The sequence below is a fragment of the Zea mays genome, chromosome 8 (assembly GCF_902167145.1).
Source record: "Zea mays cultivar B73 chromosome 8, Zm-B73-REFERENCE-NAM-5.0, whole genome shotgun sequence".
NCBI classification, from domain to species: Eukaryota; Viridiplantae; Streptophyta; class Magnoliopsida; order Poales; family Poaceae; genus Zea; species Zea mays.
Genome location: NC_050103.1, coordinates 121,535,919 through 121,546,779, shown reverse-complemented (window position 1 = coordinate 121,546,779; position 10,861 = coordinate 121,535,919). Strand labels below are relative to the sequence as shown.

General features: G+C 40.5%; 1 long non-coding RNA gene across 1 annotated transcript; it reads right to left on the bottom strand.

Annotated features, from left to right (window-relative positions):
• Window positions 1–1,837: 1,837 nt before the first annotated feature.
• On the bottom strand, window positions 1,838–3,059 carry LOC103637223 (uncharacterized). The gene is made up of 3 exons (XR_002263973.2): window positions 2,984–3,059; window positions 2,084–2,147; window positions 1,838–1,868 (listed from the first exon to the last, which is right to left on the bottom strand). It is a non-coding gene; the product is annotated as an uncharacterized lncRNA (long non-coding RNA).
• Between the last annotated feature and the right edge of the window lie 7,802 nt (window positions 3,060–10,861).

The following is a 10,861-nucleotide window of genomic DNA, read 5'->3' as shown; positions in this document are numbered from 1 at the left end:
CCCTCATTATCTAATAGCGGTGGAGTAACTGGAAGTACTGCTGCTTGCAAGCCTCTTCTTTGCGTCAATGTTAAGAATTGGTGGTAGCTTCCTCTGTTATATATAACCTCTCTCTTCACAAGAAAGTTACCTTACAAATACAAAAATGTCACATTAGCGTAGTGGGATATGTTAGATATAAATGAAGCTAACAGTTAATTCTTATTAAGATAAATTTCGATGGCCTAGTTAGCATTCTCTGTGGTATAATTTATGAGGCTGCAAACTTTAACATCATTCGCTTACATGTTATCATAAAGTAAAAACCCAGAGGTGCAAAAAAATGAAGATATGTCAACTTGTGTAACATTGACCAATTACTTTATTGCATTAAGTTGAGCTATAGAACAAGTAACATTTATATATAAACATTAAAATACCAGAAGAAAACAATACATCTACATCAACAGCTCTAAGCGTCGATGCAAACCTAAGAAGTTTGAGAGAATGGAAAACTGAAACCTAGTAAGACAAGATTCTTTTCAACTCATGATTCTGTCGGAAACATTATATATACGGAACACTTTTGCAGTAAGCCCATGCATTAGATCCTTCAAGTGAGCATTTAGCCTAGATGTATCAATCTTGTAAATAGATCTTGTCCTGGCTTCTTTCCTATAAGATCAGGAGCGAATGATTAGGGAAGAGATAGAAGAGATTCAAAACAAAAGGAAAAAATGTGATTTATGTGAGAGAGATACCAGCACAGAAACCCTCAATTGCCTTGTACACAAGCTCTTCAATCTCTATGGTGTTAAAGTATCTTATTGAATCTTTACCTAGAAATTCAAACTGCAAAGTTGATTACAATTCATATACTCAGAATTCTAGTCATATTGAGTGAAAATATGGCGAATAGATGTAGAAAATCAATACCTAAATCTGATTTGGAGGCATACATGTAACATTATCAACCTTCAGCGTACAACAACCAATAGTATCAGTGTTATCGTCATCCTTAAAATTGTTTAAAATAATATCCAGGATTAAGTTATGTTGGCATATTCCAAGTAAGCTCAAAGCCAAAAAAAGTAATTTAAAAAGCGTACAACAACCAATAGTATCAGTGTCATCGTCGTCCTTAAAATTGATTAAAATAATAACCAGGAATAAGTTATGTTGGCATATTCTAGAGAGGGGGAAATCTGGTATTCACATTACACAGATCATTAAAGGCTCAGTAACAAATCATGAAGATAATTAGTTACCTGAAGGCATGGCAAACGACCAAAATGAAGTGCCTCTGTTCCTCTCCAGAACTCTTCATTCTCAATAGATAGCAACGCAAGATCGCATTCAACACCCCTAGCTAAAACCTGTAAATCACTTTGTCAGTTTGACTTCTTATGAAGTCAAGTTTTTAAAAATTAAATAAAATTATCAAATACCTTGCTCAAAAAATTACAGCACGTGGTAACTTTTAATGTTGATCTCAAAAAAGAATATTGAAAATTAGAAAATAATTATGATTATGGTTCTTTTAAGATTTCCCAAGTCCCAATGGTGGAGCTTCCAATAGTCCAGTCCCACTAGTACAGTGGAATTTAGTTGAAAAGATAAGTTGGTTTGCAAAGAAAATGAACAGGAGACTGACTCAGGGATCCAGGACTTCAAAACTCATAAGCACAAATCTTTTTTTAGATAATTCAGATTCACAATAAATTGGTAGTTACCTTGCTTCAAGAGAATTGCAATGTTCATTGTACAAAATTTTTGATTGCGCACTCAAGAAAAAAGTGATAATTTGGAAAACCTTGAAAGCTGCATTGCTATAGGAGATTTACCTTGGCAATATACTTTTTGTCATCTCCCCTTCTCTTTACTTTGACCTGCACGAGAAGCAGCATTAGCTTAACAAAATAACTGGCATACCTCATCCACAGAAAAATTAATGGTAAATGGATATCAGCACTTTATCAAAAAAAGTTCATCCTCAACTGCTAGTAGCTCAAAACTTTAAATCAAAATAGTAATAGAAAAAAGAGTGACAAATCAAAGCAAAATAAAAACATGAAGTGATAAAGTTGTCCAGTCGAATAATCACCTGGGTGTCGTGCTCAACGCAATGCACATTTGTCAAGAGTTTACCATCCCCAATCATAAAAGCACTATGAAAGGACATGTCTTGTAAGATACACAAAGAGCTTCTAAGTTCAAGATGTGTGAAAATCGTAATCTTCAAAATGAGTGGCCTCATCCAAAAGATATGCATAAAGTTCAAAACATATAAGGTATGAATATCTGTCATAAGATAAACACAGGTACCAAAAAACAACTAATGTGATAAAAAAGTCCTAGCTTTTTGTTGGCTGCCTGGGAAATCTGGAAGCATCAGAATGATTGTGTGTTCGAAGGGCAACGACCTGGTGTTCATACTGTTTTGCATGTTGTGGCCAATGAATGTATCATTTGGTGTGTTGCGGGTGCCTCTGCTCTTTAGGAGCTCCTCACTCGCCAACCCGCTATTAGGGTATAATTTGGGTCGCTGGTAGCTGTGTGGCCTATGTAGGTGTGTGTTTTTGTAAAGTGGCTGTTTTGGGGGGCTGTTGATGGGCATGCACATTTCTAGCCTTCTTTGTACCCGGTGCTGACTCTTCAGTCGCTTCGTTTCTGTTTGTCTCATTTCTTAATGAATTGACTCGCATATCTTCTGCGACATTCTAAAACAAAAGACCTAGCTTGTTGAGGACTAAAGCAGGATGGCTATCGAAATGAAACAAACATCATTATGTTTACAACAGTAAGTCATAGTCTTAGGTAGTCTAATCAGTACAAGAAAGGAAATGTTGTAGTTTAATCTCTACAAAATTATAAAATCGCTAAATGCATCATGATAATTTATTCCACGCCCCACCCACCTAGAAATGCACATCAGATGAAATTTTATACAAAAGAAGTAAAATCAACAATCGAAACAGATACACAAAGTTATATCGACACTTACCTCCCACTACTTGAATGTTGCCTTTGCTTCTGCCAAGGAAGATCATAATCGGGTGCGATATGAGTGCAATAGACCTAACAGGAGAGAAACTACTTCAGGTGATAGGATATGACTAAGTACAAAACAAAGCAAAGTCTTGCTCAATAGAACAGATCTTTGAGCAAAGTAGAGCATTGTGCTTGACATAATATACTGAAAAGGAAGTTGCAATACAAATATGACAAAGCAGTACATACTACATAGTGCACACATAAATATATCTTGATGAAATATAGGCTAATTATAATATGAATTGGGCCCACAAGCTCGCCGCAGGCCGTGGGATAGTCCTAGGGTCGCGACTGATATGAATTGGGCCCACAAGCTCAAACAAAATTCCTCCCATCGAAGTTGCTGGAAAATTCTAAGAAACAGTACAACACCTGCACATGCACGAATAGAAAATAAGCACTGGTTTTATGTCAGGATACATATAAAAGACAAGAAACTAAAGTCACCTCAAGACGTCCGGTGAAAGAGTTGTTAAATATAAGAAGACAGAAACCCTACATGAGGCCACAATTGCTTATCCTTCCAAACTGCAATTGCTTGTCCAGGAGCGCACATAAAGCCTACATGAGGGTGCAGTTAGTGTACTAACATGAAAATACTGATGGCATGAAGGTGAGGACGGGGATTAGGGCGGTCATACCTGGTGGAGTGGAGTCTGGTTTTATTAAAAACCTTTAAGTCATATACAAGGTTCGAATGTGGTTCTGAGTAACAGATATCAATTATTACTGTAAGAAATGTTTGAACTTTGAAGGTCATATCAAATAATCTCCACTAAGGCACTAACCTATTCACATGACCTTGCCAAGATTGGGATCAGAGCGACCTCAATATCAGCTAAACTGGAATTTTCATCCAAGGTTGCTTTGAAGAAGTAAACTGTGATAAAAATCTACAAAGGATATTTTATTTAAGAAATGGAAATGGACAAAACATATACAAATGTAAATACCATGTGTAATCTCAACAAGTTAGCACATCCCCTTTTCAGCAAAACAATACAGACCATGGATTCTTCCTAGAGAGAGGTTAAAGAACAGAACAGTGGACTCACACTCATTTAGTATAGTATGTGAAATACTATCAGTCTAATAGAAGAAAAGTTCACAGCTGATGCTCCATATTCTTTTAGAGTGCAAGCATAAATGGATCCATATTTATCTTGGGTTTATGGAGATAGCCAAATGCCATGTGCATTTCTACCTATTAAAATTAACTAATGAGTTATTATGCTGAATCTTGACAAACCCATAACATGGGGCACCTAATTCATGTTTAAATGAGGAGTAACATGTGGCTTTGATAGTAAGAGCACGTCCTGTGAATACCAGACAACCGCCAGTGATCCTGATCTTCAAGATAAGAGCCACCACTCCATCTCATAACTTGAACAACAAGAACATTTTCCTTGTCCGAAACACAAGGATGACAACAATTGGTAATTTCAAACTCAGTAGGAAGCCTGCTTTCCTGGCTGCATTGATACATTAAGTATCTCTCAATCAAATAAACAATTCATTACAAATCTAAAATTACTAAAATAGAAATAGATAGAGCACCATAAGAACTATTGTCTCCAAAGTGTCCTAAAAAGGAAAAAAGGGAAAAAAAGCGGGTAGCCAGTGGCCCGACACTCCTAATCACAACCAAAATATATAAGCTAGCATATTTTGGGGTGCAATTAAAAAACTATGTTCCTATAGAAAACAAAAATTTCTACATCTAATAAGCAAAACAATTCACAACAGTAAAACATGATTTATAAGGTTGGGGATTGGAAGAACTTCACTTCTTTCAAATAGAGAGCAGAAGATACTCAATGAAAAATGCTAAAACTATGTATGCATGTAAACTTTTTGGATACCACACGACAAACAATTTGTGGTTGCAGATTATCGTGTACGATAAAATGCATTCATATGCAAAAATGTCCATTGGTGGATAGTCATTGACCAAGTTGCATAGATCCTGCATCTTGTGGGAATATGACTTCCTACAAACAATAAATAAATAGAGTAAATATCCATCACAAAGAAAATATGTTCAATACTAAGAAGAATTATTGGACTCACGGCTCCTTTAGTAATTTGGGCTAAATGCTTCACGAACTACAAAATAATTGCTGAAATCTCTTCGTCTCCGGAGAAACCAGAAACAACAAATAAAATTTTATCACCAAGTTACAATGCATATGATTCAACATGATTAAATAAAGTGTATACGTATAAAAAATAATACCCCTCAATCAAACAATTCAATAGAAGAGCATACAGATTATGCTGCACAACTGTTTCCACAGCAGCACCATCTTTAGCCTAGTCAAGAAGATGGAGTCGATGGAGGAGCACCCAGGCTCGCCTGCTGTTGGGACCATGCTTCATCGCCGAAGGTCCTGCAGGAAGAAACAACTTCGGCTGAAGTTGTCTGCACGTGATGACCGAAGGTTGCTGTTCATGAAGCTTCGGAATTGCAAACCGACTTAAAAGTAAAATGACCTTTTAGTCCACAAGTGTTTGAGTCATTGTTGTAATCTTTTATGAGGGGCATGATTGTAATTTCTCACAGGTTGTGTCTTGTGCCTATAAATAGTGAACAGTATTCCTTTACTGTTCACGCATTCATGTAATTGCAATCGCATCACTCGGGAATTATTCCTTGCCAAGGCAGAGGTATAAATGTATCTAATATTGTATTCGAATACATCAAGTTTATATAATATGAAAATGATGTTGTTTGCCTATAGTTTACTTGTCTGTAATGCTTTATTTCTCACATTATTTTATATACTCTTTGAGAATTTAATTATGAAAATTCAACCTTCGTAATTGTGTCGTTTTAACCTTCGTCCGAAGTTCATTAAATCCTTGAGGAAATAATGCTTCAGCGGACGAAGGACATTAACATTTAACATTTTATGTTGCCTTCTTCTTAATTCATAGCATTTGAGAACAAGTCCCCAACACCTGCCTCCTTGTCGGTGTGGAGCCAGACATCTCCAAGGATAAAAACTGTTGTCTGACATCTTTTTTCTGCTCGTGATGCAACAACAATTCAAACCAAATTACACTGCTCCTTTTGTTTTGGCATGGAAGGAACCTAATGAATTTGAGGTATCACTCGGTTCATTATGCCTCTATTTCTCTGACAAAATGGACACTACAAAGATCTGAAAGCAGATCATTCATGGTTCACCTAGTAATTAGAGTTAATCACATTATATGGGAGCTGGAGAAATACAAGAAAACCTCGGTGCTAGTTACGGTCAAACCTCAGATCAAGCTAATGGCATATCAAGCATGGTTTCTCAGGACCTCCACCTAAAAGGAGGTTGCAAATGGCCATTGCAAAGCCAACAATTAAATTTATATATCATACTCTACCTATTAAACCTTCACAACCAAATTAGATGAACCTCATTAGGACAATTCAACGTCAATAGGAACCTAAGGAGTACCTGATGCTCTCTGTTTGCACTATCGTACTGAACTTATATTCGGATTTGTAAAGCATTCTTCCTTAAACACACTAAAGAGAATAAGTTAGATGTGGATAAAATCACTATCATGTAGTGTACAGTTAAATCAAAATTCATCAAATTAATAAATAAATTACTTATGTTAAAATAGCACTAATTAATAAACAAATTACTTATGTTAAAATAGCACTGAAGTGAATCAACAGAGTCAGAGCAATTTTAAGGCAAATATAGAAGCAATGTGAGATTCCGAGAGTCTGAAGTTTAGGATAAATTCGATGGTTAAACACTGAGGTAATTCAAATTTCGTTGGCAGGGTAATTCATCAAATTAGCAAACAAATTACTTCAGTTAAAAAGACACTAAAGTGAATGAACAGAGTCAGAGCAATTTTGACGTAGGTGGTGCAGAAGCAATGCGAGATCACTACACGACGGTTCACTTACAGCGACCTACGGTTGGTCGCTAAAAACCTTTAGCGACCCATAAGGATGGTCGCTGTAAGTGCCGTCGCTAAAGGCTTTAGCGACCGACATCTTTTTAGCGACCGACCGTCCGTTGCTAATATTGTATATTTAGCGACCAATCGTGGGTTGCTGTACTATAGATTTAGCAACCAACCGTAAGTTGTCATACTATACATTTAGCAACCAACAGAAAGTCACCCTTTTTACAGTTTTTATTAATAATAATATACATTTAATTAAGCACCATAAATCACATATTTTTATACACAAATCATAAAGACATACACAGTTAATCAGTATACCACAGTCATAGATCCATCACATAAACACAAAAGCACCACAATTATATATTCACAAAAGCATCACAATTATAATATCATTCACAACTAGATCACTAATGTTTCATATCACTCCAGCTATTGTTCAAAAGCCAACAACTACATCACTCTAGCACAATAATCACAAAGAATTGAGGGTAACAACAGCTCCTCTCATTTTGCTCTACATACTTTCTTATGTTCCCCTAGCACAATAAAAACTTAAGGACAATCCAGATTATGATCCATGCTATAGATCTTGTCTGAAGCATCCACTCAATGAACTCATTTGACCGTTCTTGCTGAGGTTTGGCGCCGTTTTGATAGTTCTAGAAATATGCTGATTCTGATTTGCGGTTGATGTACTGCGTACCACCTGTGTCTTCCGAGAGCCAGACCTAAGGGTGTTGAAAATCCTCTCCAGCGAGTATGGCCTTTTCTTTTCAAGTTTTATCTGATGAATCACAAGTATGAGATGATATGAAACCTCCTACCAACCAGGAAACTGGAATGAAGAGTGGAAAAAAGAGTTATAAATTCAGAACGGAGAAACAAGCGCACCACAAGCTTTTGTATGGCTGCTTCTGCTTCACCTTTCTGCATATTCTCCCATACAGTCATTTTTGCTTCCTCTTCCTCAATCCTTTATACAAAAAAGCAAGTACATTCATTAGTGTTTGAGAGAACAAGGTAAATGTGTTATAGCTAGATTAGCTTCTCCAACTCCTATATAAGAAATCCGACCATCCACCAAAGATACGAACTACTTGCAGAGTTGCAAATTTTACAAAATAGGTAACAGAGGCGACAACTAGTCTCTACAAGCATAACAAGTGAATCATACGACCCTTCAAACCAGGAAGGATCAAGATTTAATAGTTGACAAAGACAATTACATTTCTACATAAACTATCCAGTGTATACTAATAGTGGTATGCAGTGTATGCAGTAAGAGCCATCGTTTCTACATAAACTATCCACCAAAGATACGAACTACTTGCAGTAGTACAACTAAATCCTGAATTACCTTAACGACAAGCTTCGCTGCCAATTCTTGCGGATGAGCAGGGCGCTGCTGCGTAGACGCGAGGAAGCCGGGGTGTCGGGCTGGGGCTCGATGCGGGTCTGGATGCCGGTCGGTGGCGCGCTTCATGGTACTCGGCTGGCGGGGCTCCAGGCGCGTCGAGTGCAGGGAGGGGCAGGGTCGGTGTCGCGGCTGCGTCGGGTTGGGCGCTCGCTGCGTGGCCAAGGCCTGGCGCGGGTCCAGAAGCAGGGCACGGAGCGCGGCCGTCGGGGTTGCGGACGCAGGGGCACCGGGACGGCTCGGGGCGGGTTTCCTAGCGCGTCGCGCTGCAGGGGCGCGGGTGCTGCCGGGGTCCTGGCGGTGTTCGGCGGCTGGGCGCGACTCCATGGCGTGAGGAAGCTACAGGGGAGGGAAGCGAGGGAGAGAAGCTAGAGGAGAGGAGGGAGAGGGAGAAGGGATGGCGGCGGCTGCTAGGAGCCAGGGGCGGCGGCTTAGGGTTAGGGAAGGGGCAGGGGGCGGCCGGCTCATGGGCCTAATGGGCCAAGGGTTAGTTAGGTTAGTTTTTTTTCTTTTTTTCTATTTCTTTTTTTTTCTAAATTCAAAATCATATTTTAAATAACCCTAAAATTCATAATAATTAAACCAAAATTATTTTTAGTGGGGATAAGGCTGAGAGTAGCTTGAGCGGTGGGTAAGAGAAAATTTCTAGTGGGAATCAAGATCGGTACCACTCCAACGCCGAACACCGGAGACGAGCCCGGCAACGTCTGCTCGCCCTGGAAGGCGGGTGTTCGATGGCGCGAGACGGCGAGAGCCGAGAGGAGATAGACGGTGACGGGGATAATTCTTCCGCCGCCGCTCCGTCACCTCCCCCGGAACCAATGAGGACCGAGCGCAGGGGCACGACAGGGCTAAGGGCGAGCTCGGCGAGCACCAAGGGTGAGGTGGCGGTGGCACCCTCCACGGCTGAGGGAGGGGGCGGCCATGGGAGAAGTGACGGCGGCTGCACGCGTGGAATAGGGTTCGTTTGTTTGTTTAGTAGGCCTTTAGATGGGCTTTGGTGAGTAAATAAGAAACATAAAAATCACATACCCCTATAGCGACCCACCATCAGTCATACAGTTACCTCTATAGCGACCGACCATAAGTCGTTAAATTTCTAGACTTTTAGCGACCAACAGACCGTCGCTATAAACACATTTAGCGACCAACCGTTGGTCCATACCTTTTAGCGACCAACCGTCGGTCCCAAATAAGGGTCGCTAAAGATCAACCGTCGTGTAGTGGATGTCGGTGTTTTGGGTCCGACCGCACACCCGGGGTTGCCCCTCAAGGTGTTTTTAGGAGTAGGACGGTGTCGACGACTGTAGCAAAATGGTTCGCGCCAGATGCACGAGGGACAGTGGACAATGTTTACAGGTTCGGGCCGCTTAGAGACGCGTAATACCCTACGTCCTGGTGAGTATGCTTGGTGGATGAGGTTACAAGGTAGCTCTCTGAATCGAGAATGCAGAGAGTTGAGGTGGGTGGCTGAGTAATAGGGTCGATCGTTCTGAAGGGGTGCCCCCTAGGCCTTATATACTCGACCATGGGGCAATACACGTGGATATGATAACAATGTGTAACTAAAAGATAGTGAACTGTTTGATTTTATCTCTCTATAGTTCCGCTGACCTATCCTCGCATGGCCCCCGTTGCATGGGGGCTCCAGCACGGGAAAGTCGGATCTCTGTTGTGGTCGCTCGCTCAACGTTGTGGGCCGTCCGGGCTTGCACCAATCCGGCCTCATGTCAACCTGTTTTGCTGATTGTCCCTCCCCAGGCCCACGAAAGAATGACCTTACGATTTATTGGGCCCTTGGGCCTTTCGTGAGGTCTTTTACTCTTCCAGTGGACCCGGGGGATATCTGTCCCCCACAAGCCCCCGATCTTTGGGTTGATTTTGAGGTAATCAGCCCAAAGATCCCAGGTCCAGCTTGCAGGTAATTTGAAGAAAACGATTTCTTACTGTCTCCTCCTGCTTTGATCACTCGTAAACTGAAGCTTTGTTTCGTGCTTGTGCCTTAGAGGTCGGCATTTCATTTGGTAGGACCTTGAACTTCATTGGGTGCACCGGAGGTGCACCCAATGGGTGTAGTCCCCCGAGCTTCGAGTAGATTTTAGAAAATAATCTACTCGAAGGTCTTCACCAGAAATTATTTTCATTTTTACTTCTGCGTTTTGGTTGAGGGCCAGCCTTGTCTTTAATCTTGTCCCATGCCTTAGAAGTCGGCACTATCTTGGCTTGAAATGGTGATCCATGGGGTGCACCGAAGGTGCACCCAATGGGTGTAGCCCCCGACCTTCAAGTGGATTTTTGAGGATAATCCATTCGAAGGTCTTCCTTTTGTGTCTTTTTGCTGAAGATTATCCTTTCTGCTTGTAAAAATCGGCATGATGCCATCCGCATTATGCTTTGGAGGTCAGCATTATGTCATCAATATTATGCTTCAGAGGTCAGCATGTACTTTGTCTTTTGCAGCCGAGTTCACAATCCATCCATATC